The sequence below is a fragment of the Oryctolagus cuniculus genome, chromosome 1 (genome assembly GCF_051225735.1).
Source record: "Oryctolagus cuniculus isolate XC-2025 breed Fujian yellow rabbit chromosome 1, ASM5122573v1, whole genome shotgun sequence".
Classification (NCBI taxonomy): Eukaryota; Metazoa; Chordata; class Mammalia; order Lagomorpha; family Leporidae; genus Oryctolagus; species Oryctolagus cuniculus.
Genome location: NC_142867.1, coordinates 93,913,350 through 93,935,719, shown reverse-complemented (window position 1 = coordinate 93,935,719; position 22,370 = coordinate 93,913,350). Strand labels below are relative to the sequence as shown.

General features: G+C 47.9%; 1 protein-coding gene across 33 annotated transcripts in view; it reads left to right on the top strand.

Annotated features, from left to right (window-relative positions):
- LOC103349615 (uncharacterized) overlaps positions 1-19,459 on the top strand; it is a 163,104-nt gene extending 143,645 nt beyond the window's left edge. For 11 of the 33 annotated variants that reach the window (XR_016234058.1, XR_016234086.1, XR_016234076.1 and 8 more), the window contains 3 exons: positions 121-374; positions 13,942-14,167; positions 19,049-19,459. The gene's annotated coding sequence lies outside the window, so the exon portion shown is untranslated. Of the gene's footprint in view, positions 1-120; positions 375-4,945; positions 5,856-6,203; positions 6,391-10,306; positions 11,457-13,938; positions 14,168-16,310; positions 16,427-19,048 lie in introns of those variants that run through there. The other 22 variants (XR_016234099.1, XR_016234085.1, XR_016234084.1 and 19 more) reach the window with 8 other exon arrangements.
- Positions 19,460-22,370: the final 2,911 nt, after the last annotated feature.

Below are 22,370 nucleotides of genomic sequence, written 5' to 3'. Positions count from 1 at the left end.
ATCATGGCTAACACTGTGAGACCGCTAACGATTGCCTAGGCATTATGACTATTTTACAAGCATTGACTCATTTGAATGAGAAAGGCACTCAGGAGACAGATCTCACTTCTTATTTTGCAGAAGGGAAAACAGAGGCCTGGAAGTCGAAGGAAATGAGAGACATGATCTAAATCCTGGGCAGTCCTCAAGAACCCAAGTTCTTCATCTCTGCACTATGTAACGGAGCGTGTGGGATTTAAGCAAAAGAGGACACTGGCACATGGACAGAGAATCTCTAAAGTAAAATCCCTGGAGCTTGCTTTTCATAGGACGTTTGTCCTCAGCGAGGCCAGATCACCACGAAGGACGGTTAAAGCTACAAGAAGCCAGCGCAGGTCAAATTCTTGAAAATACAATGCATGAAGATGTATCTTGTAAGCAGGAAGGGCCCTGCTCTACCCCTCTTTCCTACATCTGGGAGACTCCCTAGCACTCGGTATAAAAGCCTTAGCAAACTAGTTCCCAGGGAGGCAGTTTCCTTAGGAACTACAACCTTCCCACTGCCTGCTTCACTTGTCACAAGGAAAGAGAAGTTTCCCCTGAGCGACTCCCACTTGAGGCTGATTCTTCGGTGATACCCGAAGCCAGTGGACCCCTTGTGTCATTACCTTTGACAGCTGCTGAATGACTCCTAAACCCTGATGCATTATCTTTGGCTGCCATATTATCCCCAAACAGCAAATATTATCTCATGCAGTTTCCATCAATTGGGAATCTTGGCGTGGCTTAGCTAGGGAGTTCTGCCTTAGGGCCTTGGTTGCAGTCAGGATGGTATTGGGAGCCTCGGTGGCTGGAGGAGGAGCAGTGGCCAGCAGCCAGCTTCCTGAAGCCTCTCAGGACCCCCCATGTGCCCTCTCGGAGCCCATGAGGAAGACTGTCTCCCCCAAAGGAGCCGGGAAGGAGCCCAGGAGCAGAGGAGCCGGGTCATCAGCTAAAGCTGCCCCAGCAAAAGTAGAACTGAAGCCCAAAACAGCAGCAGGAAGGGCTCTTAGCAGACAGAAAAAGTGCAAACAGGGAGGGAAAGAGGGAGTGCAGGGAAAGCAGGCCCCAGGAGCTAAGCAAGAAGCTAAAGAAGATTTGCCTGAGAAAACAGAGACATGGGAAGGGGGTAGCTTCTGAAGAAGAAGAAGAAAAAGGCAAGTCTGGTGAATGTCATAGATCACGTCTTATCAGAGGCCCCCACTCTCTTCTTGCACAATCTAGAGGAATATTTTTGTAAATATGGTTTTTTTTAGTAGCTCTAGAAACATTTTTAAGAAGAAGGAATCCCACCTTATCCCATTTTTTTAGTGTAAATGATTTTTGAAGAAGTGAAGTAAACAAGAGCTTTATTTTTGGTACAACCAGAAAATAGTAAGATATTAAAATCGGGGAGGATTTCAGTGTCTTAGGCGGGGGTGGTTTTTACATCCTATAATGCTAAGCACACTAAATGGCAATTTGGAATCACAGTCATGCATTTAATGCGCCTTGAGTATTTTCAATTACTTCTATGCCTGCACCCTTGTTATTTAGCAGAATTGTTTCCTAAAGAAAAACACTCCTTGGGGTGGGCGTTTTGGCACAGGAGTTAAAGCACCACTCGGGACAGCTTCACCCACATCAGAGCACCTGGGCTCAAGTCCCCACTCCACTTCTCGCTTCTTGCTAATGTACACTCTGGGAGATAGCAGGTGCTGATGGCTCAGGTCCATGGTTCCCTGCCAGCCACGTGAGAGATCCAGATTGAGTTTCTGGCTCATGGCTTTGGCTTAGGTCAGCCACAGCTGTTGTGGGCATTTGGGGAGTAGACCAGCAGATGTAGATCTCTGTCTCTGTTTCTCTTTCAAATAAAAAAGATTTATTTATTTGAAAGGCAGAGTTAGAGAGAGAAGGAAAGAGAGAGAGAGAGAGATGTTCCATCTGCTGGTTCACTCCCCAGGTGGCCACAATGGCCAGGACTGGGCCAGGCTAAAGCCAGGAGCCAGGAGTTCTGTCTGGGTTTCCCGTGCTGGTGGCAGGGTCCCAAGTACTTGGGCCGTCTGCCACTGCTTTCCCGGGTGCATTGGCAGGGAGCTGGATCGGAAGCGGAGCAGCCAGGCCACAAACCACAGACCTTTGCCCATATGGGATGCCAACATCCAAGGCGGTAGCTCAAGCTGCTACACAACAACACTGGCCCCCTAAATGAATATTGTTAAAAAGAAAAGCAAATCTTGATGGTTGCCCCGTAAGAACCACGGGCACTCTGTGGCATCTCTGGTTGTGGTGATGCAGCCTCCCTAATAACTGTGTTAATGTGCTGTGAAATACTGGAAGTCAGAGCACCTGCTGCACACGATACTAACTTGGGAACTGCTGGGACTTGCAAAACAGCTCATCAGCGTTTGAAGATACTGGCACTTAATGTGCTCCTGAGGACAATTTACCTCCTAATTTAAAGCTGGAATGTTGGCTGGCACCGCGGCTCACTAGGCTAATCCTCCGCCTTGTGGCGCCGGCACACCGGGTTCTAGTCCCGGTCGGGGTGCCGGATTCTTTCCCCGTTGCCCCTCTTCCAGGCCAGCTCTCTGCTGTGGCCAGGGAGTGCAGTGGAGGATGGCCCAAGTGCTTGGGCCCTGCACCCCATGGGAGACCAGGAGAAGCACCTGGTTCCTGCCTTTGGATAGGTGTGGTGCACCGGCCGCGGCGGCCATTGGAGGGTGAACCAACGGCAAAGGAAGACCTTTCTCTCTGTCTCTCTCTCTCACTGTCCACTCTGCCTGTCAAAAAAAATAATAAAAAAAAAAGCCCCTATTCCTCAACAGTGGAGACAAGGGCTGTTCAAAGTCATCACATCTCAAAGTGTGAATTTCACATCTTTAGATTACCTGTTAGATCTCTATTAGTTACCATAGATCAGGAAGAACATTTGGCATTTGTCCTCTTGGGGCTGGCTTATTTCACTGTCTGATGTTTTCCAGTTTCAAACACAAAATGTCTTACTGTACTGAACTCACCCCTCTTCTGAGCTGATACGATGTCTATGTGCCCAGATGAAGTGAAGCGCATGACTAAGCACCTATCACACACCCTGACCCTAACTTTTGAGTCTGAGCTGAGACAGAAAAACTAGCAGGAATTTATTCTTCCTTCTTCATAATTTCACAGATAGATTTTGTTATATCTTAATGTTAGCCATCGCAAAGCACACCAGACACCGGAGTAAGGGAAAGGGTTTATTGAGGGAACACCCTACAGACCGGAGTAAAGGGGCGGCGAAGGAAAAATGACCACGTGTCTGGGATGGGGGTCTAATATAGTTTTTCCAGGGGGTGGGCAGTGAGTTAGGAATTAGCCAATCCCATTAGGTTGGGGGTGGAGGTAGGCACAGGTAATTTGGGCCATGTGGCTACCTGGCTTTCAGTAATGGCGGCTGGTACCGGGGCATAGAATGTCAGTAATGGCGGTGGGTACCAGGGCACAGAATGTAGATCGCGCCACAGATAGGAGACTGCGCCTGCGCCAGTTGACTAACAGATTTGTTCTTACTGTGGATCTTAATAATCTCAGTATATAGTTTATTTTTCCTCTTATTAAGTCAAGACTTTCACATTTTCATTGAACAGGAGCACTTTGCAACTTCTCTTTGGCATATACAAATTGCCAGTATCACTACTCTAGTGCTCTGGGACCATTATTAAGTCAAATAAGGGTGACTTCAACATGACCTCTGAAGAATACCCACAGTCAATGTGATAACCTAGAGGACTGTTGAGTGACTCAGGGGCAGGCAGTGTACACAGCTTGGATACACTGGACAAGGGGCTGATCCAGTCCCAGGTAGAATGGAGAACAGTGTGAACTTGTAGGCATCTCAGAACGGTGCACAACTTTCAATGTATAAGTTATTTTGCTCTGGAATTTTCTGTGTAATATTTCAGACAAAGGTTGACTACAGGTAACTGAAACCATGGAAACCGAAGCCTCAGAGAAGGAGGAACTATTGCATTACTATTTTATTCATATCAATTTTCTATTTTTTTAAATATTTATTTGAAAGGCAACATGGCAGAGGAGAAAGGGGAGAAAGAGTGAGAATGAGAGAAAGAGAGAGAGAGAGAGAGATCTACATCTGCTGGTTCACTCCTACAAGGGCCCACAACAGCCAGGACCATCCTGGTCTCCCACGTGGGTGGCGGGGCCCAAGAACTTGGGTCATCATGTGCTGTTTCCCAGGCACCTTGAGCAGGGAGCTGGATTGGAAGTGCAGAGTAGCCAGGATTTGAAACTGAGCTCCAATACGGGGTGCAGGCATCCCAAGTGGCGGCTTAGCGTGCTGCTCCCTAACGCTTACCCTGATATCCCTTCTCTGATACTCATCATACTGCACCTGCCATTTTTATAAAAATGTGGGTGCACTTTGTAAGGCTGCCACAAAACACACCAGACACCAGAGTAAGGGAAAGAGTTTATTGGGGGAAACACAACAGACAGGAGGGAAGGGGCAAAGAAGGAAAAAGAGGGAGAAGGAGAGCGTAAGAAAGAAAGTGATTGAGAGAGAGAAAGAGAGAGAGAAAGATCAAAAGACAGAGGAAGGGACAGATTGAGAAAGAGATTAGGAGACAGAGCATCACATGTTCAGGAACAGGTCCTCTTAAAACTTTGCCGGAGGGGCAGGCAGGGAAGTAGGAGCAGTGAATCCCCTTAGGGTGGGGGAGGAGCTGACACTGGTGGTTGGGCCAGGGGGGTCATCTGACTTCCAGCAATGGCGGCAGGGCCTAGAGCCTAGGATGGTGTCTGGGATGTAGATCGCGCGACTGCGCCATTTTACTAACTTCACCAATTGCTTCCCGAGGTCCCTATTCATCATTTGTTCATAAAACTGTTCTTTTCTGAAGCTCTTACCTTGTTACCGTGTTTGCTGACTTGCCCCTCCTGTTTCTAGGCACTCTTGCCTTCCTTGTTTGTCAAAGGCTTTGCCATCTCCACCACCACTTTCAACGACTTGATGTAATCCTATATATTTGACAAGTCGCGCAACCTCACTTAGAAATCCGTTTGCGAGGCAAAGCAGCAGACCCAGAGCAGTGTCTGGAAGGCCTTCTGGAGAACACAGTATCCTGCTGTGTCTTACGGGGCTTTGATAGTGACCCCTCCGAGGGCCAGGACCCTCCACAAGCTGCAGGAAAACTTCGAGCGTTTAGTCGAACTCTCATTTTATACCAAAGACTCAGAGAAGGGAAAGAGTCATCTCAGATCACTGAACAAATTAGGGGCAGCTGAGGCTAAATTCCAGCTCTGCATTCTGCCCCTGCCCTCACAGCAAACAGGGGAGCTGGTGCCGACAAGACTCGCGCGCTCAGAACTTCCCCACCTGGAGGAACTGTCAGGAAGAGCCAAGTCACTCATCCCCAAAGCAGCTCAGCCATCCTCCCTGCGCAGGCGAGGCCCGGGCTGAGAGAAAACTCAAGCCTGCCCTGAGCAGCCGAGATGACACCACTGATCACTGGGTTTCAGCAGAGCTGGCAGCGCGGCTCGTGGCTAATCCTGCAAACTGCTGTTTCAAAAGCAATGTTCGGGGGCGACTCACTGGAATAAAAACAGAACCAACTCACAGCTCCCTAAACAAAGGCAGGGGAACAGCACGACTGACTTGTGCAGGCCTCCTAATCTCCCAAGGCAGCCTGCAAGCCCGGGCCTGAAACCTCAGCCCTGCCCAGCCCCGGCTCATTTGGCTTTGTCTCCAGAACATCTTTCGGGAGCGGCTGCTCTTATGCAAGTCTGATAAGGCTTCTCATTGCCTCCCGGCTTCTCCTGCTCCATCCCAGCAGCGAGAGAGACACACACACGTGGAGGTGGGTGAGAAAGCAAGTTTCCAAAGAGCCTATCGAATCATATGGGTCTCAAAGAAAAAAGTTTTTTTTTTCTCCCAACGAATAAAATTTGCTTTGGAATTAAGCCTAGCTCATGGTGGAGGGGGGGATATTAAAAGTCAATTCAATCCCAGTTGCCAAGAAAGAACTACTGAATCCTTCCGTGTAGAGGCTGAGAATTCAGAATTACTTGACTTGACCCCAAAAAATTCCAGGTAGGTTTTTCTTTTCTTTTCTTTTCTTTTTTTTTTAACTCGACGAATTCTTCCTTTGACCCGCCAGCGACGCTGTGGAAGGTGAGGAACTCAGAGGCTCAATTTTGCCTTGCAGCTACGTGCTCTCTGGCCAGAGGAATCCTAAACTCCACATGAGATCAGGCTAACTCGTTTCAAGATGCTTCAATGGCTCCACTCCCCGCTCTCCTTCCTCTCATCCCTGTCGTCGTCCGATTTCTTCACTAGACAAGGAGCTTCTTGAGGGTTATTTTGCAATTACATCCTCAAGTGCTTGGAATCTGGTAGGTAGACCCTGAGTAGCTATTTGTTGAATGAGGCTAAATTTAGAGAAAGAAAAGAAGCCAACACTAAGGAGTTCCTGTGTGCTAGGCATACAGATAGTATAGATACATCATTCTTTGAATCCTCAAACGCTGCAACACGTAAGGATCATTAACTCCATTTTATGAACACTGATACCGAATCTGCAAAGTTCAGTCCCTGGCGCAAGGTACACAAGCCCGTGGCAGCGCAAAATCGCCGCCAGCCAGGTACAGCGCCCTCTGCGGCAGGCGAGCGAGCGGCGCTGCTTCCTCTGACTGCGCTGCTGCCCCGGGCTGCCCGAGCCTCGCCGGGCACACATCCAAGCCCAGGCCCCAGTATGGGCAGGTGTTGGGGCGCAGACCCGCCCCCGCGGAGAGAGTGGCGAGGCCGCGGGGGCGGGGCGGGATTGGCTGCAAAACAGCGACACCTCAGTTCCAGGTGTGCAAACGCGAAGAGGTTAGAGGTGTTCGTGGCAAAGGAGTCGCCCCAAGTCTGGGATCCCCTCAGAAGCCAGACGGGCCGCGATGCTGGAAGCTTCTCGCTCAAGTCCGAGGGTGGTTGTAAACCCCTGTGTCAGGGCAAGTTGTTTTTTTCTAGACCCTTGCAGCTTCGCCAGGCTGTAAACAATGACTTTGCCTTAGAAGTTGCAGTTGGATAGAAAAGAGCTTGGAGGAGCCTTTTGAATTGGATGCCAAGTCTGCGCTTTTGAAGCTCCGCAGAAGTTTAACTTGAATCGCAGCCCAAGAGGCATCTTTTCCACCAGGGCTGGACACATCTCAGGGAGCTGGTGCTTCCGCGGGGAATGCTGACCTCCCCCTGAGCGGGAAGCTGCACTCCACGCTTCAGCCCTCTTGGCCTTGGGTTGATACTGACCCGTGTCTAGGGCGCTCTGGGTGGCCCAACACCCTCCGTGAGATTCAAAGCCCACCTGAGCATTTTCCACCCCAAGGTCTCGGTTCCCTCTCTGTTCTGCCTTTGCTTCTTGGACATCACCCGTTGGCTCCAAGACACCATTTCTGTCCCAGAAAACTCCCCGTTTCTCTGTCTACCTACCGGACTCTGAACTCCCTAGGTCACAGATTTCTGTGGGTCCCGTGTCAGGGCAACACCTGGCACGCGCCTGCAAGCCCGGTTGTGGAGTAAATTTCTTTGGCCGTCGTAAAGGGGACCTTCCCAAGTCTGTGAGTTGCCTCCCGGCCAATGAAGGACTTTTGCAGATTGGTTCAGAAGGGAAGGTCAATGCAGATAAGGCTGAGGCACGGGAAACCTCAGTGGCGGTGTCCTAATTTGATCTTCTGTATAATGGAGCCATTTGTTCAGCTTGGGGAAGCGGCGAAGCACTGCGGATCACTGCGTTTTACACCTGTCCCTCCCCTCCCCCACCTTTAACACACGTGTAGATATAATATACTTTAGGAACTTGGAACCGTTAAATTTTTATGTTCAATTACAAGACTTTAATCTTTTTTCAAACCCCTTATCTATATTTATAGGCAGAATAAATATTGGTTAGTATAGGAATTGGGGGATTGGTTGTTTAGATTGATTTATTGGAAAGACACAGTGACAGAGGCGGGGGTGGGGCGGGGGGAGAGAAAGAAAGAGGTCTTCCATCTGCTGGTTCACTCCCCAAATGCCTACAACAGCAGGGACTGAGCCAGGCTGAAGCCAGGAGCCTGGAAATCAATATCAGCCTCCCATGTGGGTGGCAAGGACAGGAATACTTGGGCCAACATCCATTACCTTCCCAGGTAACATTTCCAGGTGCTCTAGCAGGAAGCTGGATCCTGAGAAAGCAGCAGATGGAAGATCTCTGTCTCTCCCTCTCTGTCATTCTGCTTCTTTTTTCTTTTAAGCTTGATTTTATTTATTTATTTGAAAGGCAGACTGGCAGAAAGAGAGAAAGAGATAATGTCCTCCATCTACTGGTTCACTCCTGAAATGGCCACAATGGCTGGGGCTGGGCCAGGTTGAAGCCAGGAGCCAGGAGCTTCTTCTGAGTCTCCCATGTGGGTGCAGGGGCCCAAGCACTTGGGCCATGTAACTCTGCCTTTCAAATAAATCAATCTTAAAAAATATATATTTTAAAGTAACTTAAATATTCAAATGGCCATTACCTATTCTTGTTATATATTTACTTAATAATGTTTTCTGTCATTTCTCAAAACATTTTTGACACTTTTTCTTTGTAGTTACACCTCAAATATCCCAGAATTCTGGAAGTGAGAGGAGCAGTCATACAAAATGCAGACTTGGGGATCCAGGACCCCCTTCACGTTGCTTAAATTCACAATTTTTTTTTTTTTTTTGACACACAGAGTGGACAGTGAGAGAGAGAGACAGAGAGAAAGGTCTTCCTTTGCCGTTGGTTCACCCCCCAATGGCTGCTGTGACCGGTGCACCGCGCTGATCTGAAGGCAGGAGCCAGGTGCTTCTCCTGGTCTCCCATGGGGTGCAGGGCCCAAGCACTTGGGCCATCCTCCACTGCACTCCCGGGCCACAGCAGAGAGCTGGCCTGGAAAAGGGGCAACCGGGATAGAATCCGGTGCCCTGACCGGGACTAGAACCCGGTGTGCCGGCGCCACAAGGCAGAGGATTAGCCTATTGAGCCACGGCGCCGGCCATAATTAGTGTTCTTTCAACACGAACAAATGAAATATCTGTTTTCTGACACAAAAAAGAATATCATTTTTGACCTTATTTTAACCAGAGGGAACACATGGTGTCATGTAACATGAACTCTAGATTTGGATGGAATTTTATAGAATAACCAATGCCCTTGATTGAACTAAGCTTCTCTTGCAGGAATTAATGCCAGCTCTTTTTGCCCAAATAACCACAGAACAGAGCCAAGAAGGCAGGTGGTTAGCCTCACTGTTAAGATGTCCTTGTCCCACATCAGAGTACCTGGGTTCGATTCCCAGCTTCAGCTCCTGATTCTAGCTTCCTGCTACTGCCTGGGAGGCAGCAGAGATGGCTTGAGTTATTGGTTTTCTGCCACTCCCGTGGGAGACGTAGACTGAGTTCTTGGTTCCTGGCTTCAAAAAACTATTTGATTAAATGGTTGAATACACTTAACTAAAAGTTATAACATTTTCAGATACAACATCTGAAAATGAGCTAATTGTTAGTCATCTGTTTCTCAGATAGACAGTATAGGCCCCATTGGGCTACAGGCTTTGCAAAATCATAGACTAAAAGAGATACAATTTCTTGAAAGGTCAGTTTTGCTGAATGGTGATTAGCCTGAGATATTTTATAGCAAAAAACCACATTATGAATAAAATAGAACATTTGAATGATTTTTAAGATTAAATGGAAAAGTTAAAAGAAATTTTGGTGGTGCCAGCATCATCTCTCCAACCTCCCAACCCTCGTCCTCTGTCACCTCCCCAGGATATGTGTTCACTTCCCTTTTCCTTGGGACTGTTTGGGGAAAGTTCATTTTAGTGTAGTATGTTGATATTAGAGCTCACTAAATAACCTTGAGGAAAGCTAGCTAGCCTTGACCTTGGCTGTGTTTTGGTCTTTATCATTCTAGTGTTCTTGTTCTCTCTTTCCCTCCTGACTTCAAAAGGAGCTCAACTAAATCCTATATTTCCTTTTAAAGGTTTCCTCTTGCCTACCTGGGCTGTACTTAAAGACTGTAAGAAGGGCAGCAAACTGTTCAGAGTACTTTCTCTCTGTTTTTAATTGTCTATAAACTCCCAAGTATTCTGCACAAGGCCTCTGGTTTCAGGCCGTATGGTTTTCTCGTATTGGGTATTGGGAGTCCCTTTCCTGGAAGTGCCCGTTCCCACACATGCATACCAGTTTGTCCCATTCTGCATCCAGAGCCCTGACTCTGATCTGCTCACATAGCACCTGTGATGATCCCTTCCTGTTTCTTTCTAGGAATGTCCACCTGCTTTTCCTGCTTGGCTACGGAGATAAGAAGTCAAGTCCTCTAAAGTCTGATGTGCTGTCACTGAATTTTCCACATTTGCCAGAGAAAAACAGAACTTTTTGCATTTTTAAGTCTTTTATCTTTAATTATTTCCCATTGTTTCAATTCATTCAGTTTTTGTAGAAAATTTGATGAAAATCTCTAACAGAAAACTTTCTCTTTTTTAAAAAAATTTTTTTTTTTTTTGACAGGCAGAGTGGACAGTGAGAGAGAGAGACAGAGAGAAAGGTCTTCCTTTGCCATTGGTTCACCCTCCAATGGCCGCCGCGGCCGGCACACCACACTGATCCAATGGCAGGAGCCAGGTACTTCTCCTGGTCTCCCATGGGGTGCAGGGCCCAAGCACTTGGGTCATCCTCCACTGCATTCCCTGGCCACAGCAGAGAGCTGGCCTGGAAGAGGGGCAACCGGGACAGAATCCGGCGCCCCGACCGGGACTAGAACCCGGTGTGCCGGCACCGCAAGGTGGAGGATTAGCCTAGTGAGTCGCGGCGCCGGCCTTAAAAAAATGTTTTAACACGTAATTCTATATACCTTTATGGAGCACAAGGTAATATTTCAACACACATATAAAAGGTAAGTTGATCACTGATCGCATCAGGCAATCAGCCTCCTGGCCTCCCCATCATATTTGAAGCCTATCAGCTCTACTGAATATTATACGTCTTTTTTTTTTTTTTTTTTTTGGAGAAGCAGAGAGACTCGCTCCTATCCATGAGTTCACTCCCGCAAATGCCCTCAGTGCCAGGACTGGGCTGAAGCTAGGAGCCAGGAAGGAGCTCATCCAGGCTTCCCACGTGGGTGACAGGAACCCAGCCACTTGAGCCATTACTGTTGCCTCTGAGGACTGATATTAGCAGGAAGCTGGAGTCAGGAGCCAGAGCCTGGAATCACATGTGAGCACCCTGTTTTGGGATGCAGACATCTTAAATCCTAGTCCAAATACCTGCCCTTCTCCAGTTGTTTATAGAATGTGTCATCTATTAGTGTATTCTGTAGTTGCCCCATTGTGCCATGGAATACCAGAAGCCATTACTTCTATCTAGCTCTGTTTTGGTTCACATTGTCCAACCTCCTCCATTTCTCTTCTCCCCAGCATTCCCAGTCTCTAGAAATCAATTAAATAAAACTTTTTAAATCAGAAAACAGCACTATGCTTCAAAGTGTGAATAATAACAGAGATGATATTTTGAAGGCTTTGTAGATTTTTAAACCACCTACTATTATGAGATAGAATAAAACAGAAGGACATGACTGTAGCCCCCAGAGAGAAAAGAGAGAACCACTTCCACACAGACATTTCCTTATCCTCTAGGGAACCACAAGGCAGTGTCCAGGGCAACAAACCCCACCTTTGGACAGCGTGTATTCCCTCGTGCACTGCAGATGTTATTTATGGGAACACACAGGCGGGCTGGAGGAGAGCACGCGGAACGCACGACTGTGGGCTTGACTCTGAACTCCCTCATTAACTACAGCACAAATCACGTTTCCCATCCAAGTGCATGCTGCCTTAATGCTGGGTCTTGAGAGGTGTGCAATTAACTCATACCAGCTCTGAGCAGAAGTTTTAAATTAAACAGATGTGATGTATATTAATGGTCTAATGTGACATCAAAGGAGAAGTTTGGAATTATTTTCTTTCTTTCTCCAAATGGGCTTTGGGCTTTGATCTGGCGCACTCTCTCTCATTTTGCCAGGATTAGTGTGATGGCTAGAGGCTCAGTGTTGGAAACACACAGCCACTTAAGGACTCACTGTGTGGCTGCGGCTGCCTCTCCCTGAACCCAATTTCCTGTGTGGGGATAGGACTAGAATTGGTTCTCCTTGAAAGAAAACAAACAAACCAAAAAATGAATCCAGAAAGGTTTAGTATATCACACCAAAAATAATCAAGGATAAAACTTTCTTGGAAGAGGTTGTATTTTATTATTTTATGACTCTGCTATTTTTCATCTTAACATATAGAACGTAAGCTTTTGAAATATGTATAAAATCTGGGGCAAGCTGTCAAGCCTAGTGCTAAGATACAGGTGTTCCATCCGCTGGCTCACTCCCCAAAAGCCGGAGCTGGGCTGATCCAAAGCCAGGAGCCAGGAGCCTCTTCCAGGTCTCCCACATGAGTGCAAAGGCCCAAGGAGTTGGGCCATCTTCCACTGCTTTCTCAGGCCACTGCAGAGAGCCAGATCAGAAGTAGAGCAGCCAGGACTCAAACCAGTGCCCACATGGGATGCCGGCACTGCAGGTGGCGGCCCCGCCCGCTATGCCACAGCGCCAACCCCTAAAATAAACGGCCTCTAAAATAAATCTTTTAAAAAGTAAAGAAAATGAGCAACTCAGAGTTCTAAATTGTTGACCAAGGACCAGCTGAAAACAAAAGACTACATGGGACTTAAAGGAAAACATCACTTGTAGCTGTTGGGCTAAGAGAGAGAAAACCAAACACCAAGTTGGATCTTAGTAATTGTCAAATTACACGATTAGTTGAATTGATGGCTTTCCCAGCTGTAAACAGTGAAAATTAGAACCCTGGCTGGGCAGGAATGTTTCCCAGAAAACTTGCAGAATCGTATCTGGGATTTCCACCGTGTTCTGTGCTTCCATCACTACAGGAAGCTGCCCTGCCTTCCTTCATTTGAATATATCTCGCTGTGTTAGCTTATCATTACTGCAGCAAATATTGTGGAGAGGCTCCTTAGGAAAGAAGAAGGTCTATGTCAACTGACAGTTTTGGAGGTTCACAGTCTGCGATTGGGTGGAGCCACTCGTCTGGCATCTGATGAGGGCAATGGATGCAGAACACGTGCAGAGGGAAGATTGCATGGGAGCCAGAATCACCAAGAGCAGCCAGGCCCAACTCTGATTTTATAACCATCCCTCTCTCAAGAACTACCCTCGCAGGCCATGGCCCAATGACCCAAAGAACTCTCACTCTGCCCACCTCGTAGACGCCATAATTAGATTAAGTCTCTACTTTTAACCACTATATGAGGTTTCAGGAACCAAGCCCCCAATGCATATGCCTTCGGGAAATGTTCAAACTACTATCCAAACCAGAACACTTGCTTTACTTAAAGCTCCTGCAACACTTTTATCTGCTTGCAAAAGGAAGCAACTTCCTCACTTGTCCTCCCCTCCATTTTTTCCCAAACCATAACTAGACTCAGAGTCCAAGTATGTAAAGGTGGCCAATTATAAAGTCAGACTGAGGGGAGATTATTTTGCTAACTTGTATTAGAAAAAAATAGAATACCTAAGAGTTATTATTAGGGTGCTAGATCAAATAGAACAGATTAAAATTTTGGATTAGACTGAAATTATCAATGTGGGTGAAATTGCCAGATATTCTGAAATCACTGGTTCAGATCAAATAGCTGGGGGCCATTATAACTGTGTGCTCCATTTCTATATTAAAATTCCAGCACACTGTGGCAAACTATTGCCCAGAACTGCTACAACAAAGCTTCAAGTAGGCCTGATGAGGCAAAAAACAAAAACAAAACCAAAAAAACCCACAAATGCAGCAGGAATTAGAGTGTATGTCTGTTGAGAAGTAAAAAATTCCTTTTTTTTTTGCAAGCAGGTGGGCCCTTGAAGATGGCATGAGTTTCCTTCTTTCAGCCTACAGTGATTTCAGTCATGGTTCTCACTCCACTGATGTGAGGGCTGGATCCGTGAGAGCTGTTGAGGCCAAAGAATGCAGAGGACACCTCTGTGATCACCAGTGGAGAGCCTGATGAGTTTGGTTATGGCCACCAACACGTACTCTGGAATCATCCATGAATACTGTGCAGTGATGGTACAACCAGGTGAGAGAAGTCTTAGCTAAGTTTGAGATGTCATTCCCACCAATGCACTAACATAGCTGAGCCTTGAGGGTTCTGCCCTAGCTTATCCATGTTAATTGAAGTTGAGTTGTCAGAAATGCCTTGGTAGAATGTAAAGGGAGTAATTCAAAGGCTTAGAAAAGTCGGAACATTGGAGTGAATTTTTAAGGATCCACAGGTCACTCATCTCCTAACTAAACCCCTTAAAGGGCTAGAAGACTTCTGTTCATCAAGACCTTGTCTAACACTTGAAAGAGCACCGGCACCTTTGAAATATTTCCATAGCAGCTATTGGGAAATGCCCCCAATTGGCAAAAATCTCCCAGATTTCCACAGGGAGAATAACCATGATCCAGGGGTGATAGAGTTTGGGTAGAGGCAAGGTGGATGTCAGTACAGAAATCGGAAGCAAGTCAGGGTCATTTTCAGAGGGTCTGACCTTCAGCACTTTTATCCGCTTGCAATCTTCTAGCGGCTGATTGTCGGTTCCTTAGGACCAAATTATAGGGCAGCTGGTGCAGGTCCTGCCCAATGTACATAACAATGGCCACGATAACAAAGCAAAAACAAAAACTAAGTCTCCAGGACTATTGACCAGCAGTGGGGCTTAAGTCACCCTGAGGCTTAAGAGTCACAATTGGTAGGACCTGGTAAGCAGGAAATAGCAGATGACCCAGTGGTAATACACTTAACCTGCCTCTCAGCATGGAAGATAAGTCACAAACCCCACAAAAACCCGGGCACCAACACCACATGATGTCTCTAAGGGGCTGGAGGGCTGGAGCAGCTGAGACACTTTCTCCTGATAAAGGCTAAAATGACTGATCGATACCAGCATATAAAAATTATTATGTCAACATAACATCTTAAGCAAAGTCAAAAGACTAGGGACAAGCTGGAAAATACTTCTACAATTTGTATCGTAGAGATAACCTCCCATAAAGAGCTCCTTTATATTCATGGAAAAAACTCCAGCAATTCAATAGTGAAATGGGATAATGAACTCAACAGACAATTTAGAGGAAAGGAAATACATATTAGCCTCAAATATACAACATGCTCAACTTGATTCACCATAAGTGACTTGAAAATTAGAACTGAGATACCAGGGACGGGTGTGGTGCAGCAAAGTAAGCCACAGTTTGTGACACCAGCATCCCATAACAGTACTGGCTCAAGAACCAGTTGCTCCGCTTCCAATCCAGCTTCCTGTTAATGCAACTGGGAAGGTAGTAGAAGATGGCCCAAGTACGTGGACCCCTGCTACCTACATAGGAGGCTTGGATAGAGCTCCTGCCTCCTAGCTTTGGCTTGGCCCAGACCTGGCTGTTGTGGCCATTTGGGAAGTGAACCAGTGGATGGGCGATATCTCTCTCTCCGTGTGTGTGTGTGTGTGACTCTGCATTTCAAATGAATGAAAAAATAAATCTTAAAAAGAGACAGAAGGGCCGGCGCCGCGGCTCACTAGGCTAATCCTCCGCCTTGTGGCGCTGGCACACCGGGTTCTAGTCCCAGTTGGGGCACTGGATTCTGTCCCGGTTGCCCCTCTTCCAGGCCAGCTCTCTGCTGTGGCCCGGGAGTGCAGTGGAGGATGGCCCACGTCCTTGGGCCCTGCGCCCCATGGGAGACCAGGAGAAGCACCTGGCTCCTGCCTTTGGATCAGGGCGGTGCACTGGCCGCGGCGGCCATTGGAGGGTGAACCAACGGCAAAAGGAAGACCTTTCTCTCTGTCTCTCTCTCTCACTGTCCACTCTGCCTGTCAAAAAAAAAATAATAAAAATAAATAAATAAAATAAAGAGACAGAGGATGCCTATCTTTGAAGAAGGGAATGTGTTGGGAGAGGTGAGGATTTGTTAGTAGCTTCTAGGGAGCAGGGTATGAGAGCAGGCTCGTATAACTCTCCCAGAGAGAGCCGAATGACTTAAGGTGAAGGAAAGAGAATCCAAAATTATTATAATTAACATACCACCTTCTAAGTACGAGGACAATCATATCGAATGGTACAAAGTAGGGGCCAGTTAGTCTAGTGGTCACGATTCTGGTTAAAGAGGCCCCTATCCCATGCCAGGGTACCTGGGTTCAATTCTTGGCTCCGTCTCCTAATTTCAGCTTTTGTCAATGCAGACCCTGAGAAGCAGCTATGGTGTCTCAAGTAATTGGATTCCTGACAGCCACATGGGGGACGTGGATTGAGTTCGTGGCTCCTGGCTCTGACCCTTGCCCAGCCGCACCTGTTATGGGTATTTGGGAAGCTCTTTCTCTATCAGTCTCTCTCTGTCTCTGTCTTTCAAATAAATAAATAATGCTTCAACGGGGCAGACTGTTTAGACAGACTTCAGAGCAAAGATCGAGATCACTGAAATACTCTTGAGTACTTGCTGGGCGAGGTTCACGGTGTAGCATCATTACTGATGGGGCCAGAGGCCTTGTGCGGGGGAACCTGCGAACCCACAGGGAAGGCTCTGTACAGGTGAGGCAGATAAAGAGGAGCGAGGGCACAGTGATAAATTGCATCTGGGTCTGAATCAGATGGTGACCAAAGGAACTAAAGGTGAGCAAGCTGTATTTGAACAATGGATGCCTTTTGCAGACCAAAAAGTACTGACTTGATACATTTCACTCAGAAAACTTTGTAAGACAAACCTGGAAGCTTGTGTTACATAAACAAATAAATACCTGGGCAAAAAGTGAGTTCTGGATTCTGGGAAAGCTAGCCTCATCCTGGGGATAGGTTGTTTCCTAAATTTAGAGGGTCCGAGGCCAGCACTGTGATTATCGTGTCTGTGTTTTCTCTCTCAGACTCTATGAAAAGGAAAGGTCTGGAGAGACTAGACCCTGAACCAATGCAACTTCTGGGAACGTGAAGGAATGATGCACTTGCCTATCAGAGATAGTTCAGGCTTTTGATTTGAGAAGCCTATACTGAAGTTAACCAGAATAAGCAATTGAACATTTAAATCGTAGTTTGTTTTAGGCTTTTAAATTCATGACTGGTCTGCAATAAATTCATGGAGAATGTATATTATGAAAACTCTATATATGGATTTTTTTTTTTTTGACAGGCAGAGTGGACAGTGAGAGAGAGAGACAGAGAGAAAGGTCTTCCTTTTGCCGTTGGTTCACCCACCAATGGCCACCACGGCCAGCGCGCTGTGGTCGGCGCACCGCGCTGATCCGATGGCAGGAGCCAGGTACTTCTTCTGGTCTCCCATGGGGTGCGGGGCCCAAGCACTCGGGCCATCCTCCACTGCACTCTCTGGCCACAGCAGAGAGCTGGCCTGGAAGAGGGGCAACTGGGACAGAATCTGGTGCCCCGACCTGGACTAGAACCCGGTGTGCAGCGCTGCAAGGTGGAGGATTAGCTTAGTGAGCTGTGGCGCCGGCCATATATATGGATTTTAAAACCTTTTAATTCCATTTTTTCATGAACTTTGGAAGGGTTTTTTTTTTTTTTTTTTTTTTTTAGAAAAGCAGAGAGAGAGGAAGAGAGAGAAAGAAAGATACAGAAACATACAGGGAGAGTTTTCAGCTGCTGGTTCTCTCCCCAAATGCCTGCAACAGCCAGTGCAGTTACAGGCTAACGCAGGGAGCCTGGAACTTCATCTAAGTCTCCCATGTGGATGGCAGGGCCCAACTACTTGAGCCATCGCTGCTGTCTCTCAGGGTGTGTATTAGCAGGGTGATGAATTAGAAGCGCAGAAGAGGAGGTAAGTGCAGGCACTGTGCACTATTATTAGTGGGTAAAGCTACTGCCTGTGATGCTAGCATCCCATATGGGTGCTGGTTTATGTCCTGGCTGCTCCATTTCCAATACAGCTCCTGCTAATGGCCTGGGAAAGCAGCTCAAGTGTTTGAGCTCTGGGCACCCATGTAGGAGACTCGGATGAAGCTCCTGGTTCCTGGCTTTGGCCTGGTCCAGCCCTGGAAGTTTCAGCCATCTAGAGAGTGAACCAACAGACAGAATCTCCACCCCGCCCCTCCACCGTGTGTGTGTGTGTGTGTGTGTGTGTGTGTGTGTGTGTTTCTGTCTGTCTTTCCCCCTCCTTCTGTAGCTCTGTCTTTCAAATAAATAAATAAAATCCTAAAAATAAAAATAAAAAGTAGACATGAGACTTGAATTCGGGTACTCCGATTTGGGAAATTTTTTATATTTGGGCCTTTTATTACTGGAACATATTCTTGCATAGTACTATCAGAGATCCTGTATTTCAAAATAGAATGTCATTGTGGAACTTCTGTGCTAAGTCTGACAACTTGGCTGGGTGGGTTCTGGAAAAGGAAGTGAGTTTTCAGCTTTAGGAACACAGTGAACTTGGACCACATGAGTCAGTTTTAGTGCCTTCAAGTGACAACATTTGCTCTGCCCTTCAGTGATCCCGGGAAGATACCCAAATAAGGAGCACTTGCTTGGGACGAGCAGTCCCAGGAAGGTGGGAGCAGAACTGCCCTCTTGGCCTTACCTTCTGCCAATCCTGACTCTGAGGAGGTGGTGGGATTGTCTTATTGACCACTCAGGGAAGAATCAAGTGGGCTGCTTTGCTTGGTGACTGTCTGCTTCTCCCAGAGCCCTCCAGGAGTGCTTTTTCTCTGTCCCACCATGCCTCAGTCTTACCTGCGGCTGGCTATGGAAGTCTGCTTAATCCCAGGGCTGCTCCGTTCTAAAGCTCGCCAGCATCTCTCCATAGCTACACCCTCCAGCTTAGCCTTTAGCAAAAAGCAAGGGGAATACTTTGGCTTTTGTACAACTCTCTTGTCTTATTTTTCAGTTTTTTCAAAACCCAATTGAGGAAGGGAAATGCTAATTACTGGGTCCCCTTATTAATAACCACTAACTGTCATTATTATCCCTTTTATCCTTCCAGAATGGCTGGGTGCCAGGCAAACTGAGACTGCATAGTATTTACTGATCTTGGCTGAGTCAAAGGAAAATTAATCAGGAGCCAGCACCGTGGCACAGCAGATTAAGTCGCCGCCTGCAACACCAGCATCCCATTCGGGTGCCAGTTTGAGTCCCGGCTGCTCCACTTCGAATCCAGCTGCCTGCTAATACCTGGGGAAGCAGAGGAAGATGGCACAAGTGCGTGAGCTCCTGCACCCATGTAGAAGACCCGGATGAAACTCCTGGCCCCTGGCTTCAGCCTGGCCCAGCCCTGGCTGTTGTGGCCGTTTGGGGAGTGACCCAGCAGATCAAAGGATTCTCTAAGCCTCTACCTCACTCCCTCTAAACCTGGCCTTTCAAATCCATCAATCAATCTTTAAAATAAAAAAGGAGAGGTATACACTGTTATTGCATAAATGAGTGAAAACAGCACTCAGATCCTGTCCTGGGTGCTTCAGGGGCTGCAGGTTACAGTGCTGACGTGACCAAATCCCACATCACTTGCAACCAGTCCTGAGAAATGACACAGAAATAGCATCAAGAAATCCAGATGGGGCGAGCGTTGTGGCACAGCTGGTCAAGTCACTGTTTGGGTAGCCCACATTGCATGTCAGAGTGTCAGCTCAAGTCCCATCTAGTCTGCTTCTGATCCAGCTCCCTTCTAATGCACCTGGGAAAGCAACAGATGACAGCATAAGTACTTGAGTCTTATGTGGGAGACCTGGATGGAGTTCCCAGATCCTGGCTTTGCTGTGGTCCAGCCCTGGCTGTTGTGGCCCTTTAGGAAGTGAACCAGTAGATGGAAGACCTCTCTCTTAAGAAGAAAGAAACCCATATCACAAAAGTATGAGTGTCTTAAGAAGGGAACCCCTAGTTCCTGGGGAACATGTATTTTGCCAAAAAGTACAAGAAGGGCCCAAGAAAGAAGTACGCCTATAATGCCAAGGTTTTGAGTACATGTGCTGAGAACAGCAAAGAAGTGAAGTGCAAAATCCCAAAGGATGTCAGCCACAAACTCAATCAACTTGCTGTCACCCACCCCAAGCTCAGGAACTGTACTCATGCCTGAATTACCAAAGTCTTAGGCTATCTCAGTCAAAGGTCAAAGGCCAAGGCTAAGGCTGAAGCCAAGCCGCAGGTCTAGGCCCAGGCCCAGGCCCAGGCTGCACCTGCAGCTCCAGCTCTAGTTCTGACTAAGAATCAGACCCCCAAAGGCCCCCAGGGCCCCCATGAAGGCTCTATCATCACAGCCGCGGTGTGCCAACATGAGGACAAAGGACTGGTGTGACCCTGGGATGCCGTCTACATGGAGCTGCTGTCTTTCTGTGCTGTTTACACAAATAAACCCAAGGCAGGGTCTCTTTAAAAAGTGGCACTTACATTTAAAATCTCCATTTCTTCAGAAATTAGGGAATGCTCATTCAGGTGTCAGCTGGAGCCATCAAGAACTCCGGGCAACTTCCACAGGCGGCTCATCTCCATCCTGACATCCGAGAGAACAACCCGGAGTCAGAAGTGAGTGATTCACTGGCATGCAGAACAGGAGCGAGGAGGCTGGAAGGAGATAGCAGTGAGTCAGGATGAAGACAGGAGGATCGCTTCCCTGCCCCTCCTGCTCGCAGAGCAGAGCCAGTGGTGACTTTGAGGCCTCGGCTCGCTCACTTTCCATTCACTATTCAACCCACCGCAATCTGGCTCTCACCCACGCCAAAACTGCTTGTGACAAAGTTTTCAGTGACTTCCTAACTGCAAAAAGCAATGCACAGTTCTCTGCCTGCGTGTTCCTGGACCTCTTTGCCTTGTTTGAAACTGCTGAGTCATCCTCCTCCTTGTCAACATCTGTCGCTCCCCCTCTTCGTGGAGGAACGACACTAAGCCCTGCCTAGGCTTCATATCCGAGTCACGGCACCATTATGTCGCTCCCCGTCTTCGTGGAGGAACGACACAGGACCCTGCGCTGTTCTTTTCGTCTGCTCGGCCCTCCCCAGGTTTGCTGCTGGTTCTTCCCGGGTTGGCTACTATCCCTTCCACCTCCGTGGAAGGGCAGTTCCCCCTGGCCGCATTCCCCACTTCCGCAGGGGAGCGGCACACCGCCGGCCGGCTCTTCTCGGGGGCTGCACGGGTTCCCTTAGATGTTCCCCATAGATGTTCCTGGTGCATGCCGTCTCTCTCCTCCCTTATAGTCCTCCTCTGCCAATCCCAACTCGGCTGCCCACACGCCGAGTACGCTGCTCTCCTCCAATCAGAAGCAAGTCCTACAGTTTATTGGTTGAACTGGAGGCAGCTGGGTAGAAGCTGTTTTCTCCTCTCCCAGCGCCATATTGTAGGAGAGCAGATGCATAGAATAAGTCTTAATTCCAGTAACCCAGTCTAGTCCGAGCTGCTCCCCACAGAGGAGAGCAGATGCATAGAATAAGTCTTAATTCCAGTAACTTAGTCTAGTCCGAGCTGCTCCCCACAGATCCCCCTTTCTTTTTATTTTTTAGCATTGATACGCGCCTGTCTTCGGTGTCCCGCGGCACACACTCTGCTCTACTTGCTAGAGTTGCCACAGGCTCTTACAAGTCCTATCAGGCAAACCGAATCCGGGTCCTCTCTTCGCCATGTTGTGAGGAGGTTTTTAGGCGCTGATGCGTGCCTGTGTTCGGTGCCCTGCAGCGCATGCTCTGGTCGAGCCTGCAGGGGACTTACAAGACCTATCAGGCAAACCGAATCCAAGCCTTCTCATTGCCTTATTGTGGGGGAGACTTATTAGTGTTGGTTCGTGCCTATCTTCGGTGACCTGCAGCTCATACTCTGGTCGAGCTGCTTGCTGGCGCTTACCGCCTTAATTAGGCAGACCGAATCCAAGCTTTCTAATTGTTGTATTGTGGGGAAGCTTTACTGATGTTAATTCGTGCCTGTCTTCGGTGACCTGCGGCGCATAAGCTGCTAGCCGCCCAGGTGCTCATCGCCTCACTAATCGGGCAGACCGAATCCAAGCCTTCTAATTGCCATGTTGAGGGGAGGCCTTTCTATTTCTCTATTTCTCTATCTCCGGGCATTCCTATTTCTCCCATTTTACTTCTATCTTCCAGCATTCCTATTTTTCTCATCTTACTTCTAAACTTCTGTTTCTCTTATCCCTGCGGCTTTCAGGCGGCGCTCGCCCCGAGGCTGCTTCTCGGCACCTCGCCCCGCGGCAGCTTCACGGCTCTGCGCGGCTTCCCGGCGCCTCGCCTCGCCCCGCCGGCGGGTTCCCGGCTCTGCGCGCACGCTCCGCGGTCTCCATGCACTTCGCGCCCGCACCACGGCCTTGCGCCAAC